This window comes from Macrobrachium nipponense, chromosome 6 (assembly GCF_015104395.2).
Source record: "Macrobrachium nipponense isolate FS-2020 chromosome 6, ASM1510439v2, whole genome shotgun sequence".
Classification (NCBI taxonomy): Eukaryota; Metazoa; Arthropoda; class Malacostraca; order Decapoda; family Palaemonidae; genus Macrobrachium; species Macrobrachium nipponense.
Genome location: NC_061108.1, coordinates 20,476,492 through 20,478,991, shown reverse-complemented (window position 1 = coordinate 20,478,991; position 2,500 = coordinate 20,476,492). Strand labels below are relative to the sequence as shown.

Below are 2,500 nucleotides of genomic sequence, written 5' to 3'. Positions count from 1 at the left end.
ACTGTAATCTGCCACCAAAAAGAAATTTCTTTGTAGGCCATTACTGATCCCTATACATATCATGACCTGTAACATGTACTGTTTCATGTGCTTATTCTTTGTGTTTGTACTTCCTGTTCGTTATTTGCCTTTGGAATTGAAATGAGTAGATGATATAATTTTCGGAGACTACAGATTATGAGGCAGAAGAGTTAGAGACCACCAAGAGGAATACCATAATTGCTAGTTATCACTCCCTGGGTAGGTAAATGCTGATAGTTTGTGTTAGGTATTGCATTATGATTCCCCTTGAGTAGGCAAATGTTTAATACCTCTGATTAGAAATACTACCATATTTGTTCATATGCGGAATAAACCTTTGGTCTTGATATTAGGATAAATCTTCTGGCGCCAGCTGGAAAAATGGTTAAAAACAACAAAAATTGGATATGCCAGGGATCTGTGGCATCTGATGTCTGATACATAGTTTAGGTGAAACGAGTTTGTATACGTGGCGAGACGACCTTTAAATCCTAAAATTCACCCAGTGGGCCGTCAAAAAGGGGGTTCATCTTATTCTACCATTCTAAAAATCAAAATATGAGGCATAATTCCATATCAATAAAATCAACTTTTACCTATGCGAGCCCAGCTGAGAAAATGTAAACATCGAGTTATGGTTGCACTCAAGCAACCTTTATCTTTTGGTAACTTTTTAGAAATTTTTATGGTATGTAAACTACAGTAGTAATGACATTTAGTATAGCATAATATTAATTTTCCATGAAAAATTCATTATCATTTTGGTCTCATCCAATGTTCTAGCAGTAGCACAGTTGTTTGAATTCTTGGCAACTTTTATAACTTTCAGTTCAAAACTAGCCTCGTATTTTCTTTTTGGTGGTGATTCCATGATTGATATGGGTACATAGTAAGTTGATAAGAAATTGCAATTGCCTTAGACATTTTTTATTGTTGATTAAATTTAGGTAAATGGGCATTAATACGCCAGGCTTGTTTGTAATTATTGTACATATATCGTATTTTTGTTGAAGGGCAGTTTGTAATTGGCGATGAAATGTAAACAAATATGTAAACATGTAGGGAAAACCTGATATAGAATAGGCTTTGTTATTTTGTTTATTATGAATTTCTAAGGGTATAGTAATTAAAACAGCATTTGTAATAAGATCATCTCTGCATAACCAGTATTTTGCAAGAACCTGTTGTTGCAAAGGCTAGTCTATATACACAGAAGATTTTGTAAATTAGCAGTCTTACACAACAGGTAGAGATATGTATGTGAATTCATGAAAATTTGCCATAATTTTTTACCTTGTCTAATCTAAAGGTTGTCTAACACAGAAATATATAGTAATGTAATAGCATTCACCTCTTTAAAACTAAGTACTATAGCTATTGTTATGAACCAACCATGGTTCATCAGGTTATTTTATATCCTAAAATAATCAGGACTGGATAAACGGGCAGTGATTGAGACAAACAATGGAGGAAGGAACTAAACAAACCCAAAAAAGGTACCTTAAACTAATTTATTATTTACAACATGAGTCAGTAGCTAAACTTATTAATCACATCAAAATGAAAATAAAAGAAGTCAGTACATAAATGTCTAAATAACAGTCATTATGACCAAATCAATGCATCATTAAAACATGATCAGCACAGTAAATAAATCACGCAAAGCATAGGGTAGTCATTACAATAAAGGATTAGAATTAATAATCTCTTAGTAAAGAGTAAGTCAATTAAACTTCACAAATACATACAAATGACTAAACAAAATAAACATGAGCAATGTAGTAAACATTACAAGTACATTAATAATAATACAACAAAATGATAACACTCTTAATTCCACACTCTTCAATATAACAAGAACTTTTGTCTAAAAAATACTCCATGTCTTGACAACAAGCAATAAAAAAATGCCATTACCACAAAGGTTACACATGCAAGGTGAGCCTACAAAACAGCACACAGACGAAGTTGTCGTCGAGGACAGCACAGGCTTGCCATCAGGAACGAACCCACGCCAACAGATGAGTCAAAACTACCAACATATCCAGCAGACGAACTTTGTCATGAAGGCACTGCAACAGATGAGTGGAACTTCCAATACGGCCAACAGACGAATTTGTCGTAATGACAGCCACATGCTGCCATCAGAGATGGAGCTACACCAATATACAAGGAGATCCCCAACCTCCTGTCGAGACCAACAGGTAAGCATACCTGCAGCTGCTCCAAAATGACCATCTTAAGTTATACTACTGACTGACTAAAGTCAGACACCGTCCAACACGTCAACTCACTTGACCAAAAAAACAACAAGAACAGGTTAACGGTTGACAGAGGTAAACAATCAACATGAAGGAACAATCAGAATACGATTGTTCCAACAAAACCACTTAACCTCACACTAGTTATGCAGTTTTCATTTTGTTCATGTAATATATTAAAAGAGATGGTGATTGGCTACCAATTCTTCTGCACACAT

General features: G+C 34.6%; 2 protein-coding genes across 2 annotated transcripts in view; one reads left to right on the top strand and one right to left on the bottom strand.

The window, feature by feature from the left end:
- Positions 1-2,500, bottom strand: part of LOC135216390 (sodium/hydrogen exchanger 9B2-like) — a gene marked incomplete in the record, with an annotated part of 345,785 nt that overhangs the window by 271,283 nt on the left and 72,002 nt on the right.
- The window catches only part of LOC135216448 (sodium/hydrogen exchanger 9B2-like), a 110,477-nt gene that overhangs the window by 78,916 nt on the left and 29,061 nt on the right, over positions 1-2,500 (top strand). The window lies entirely within an intron of this gene.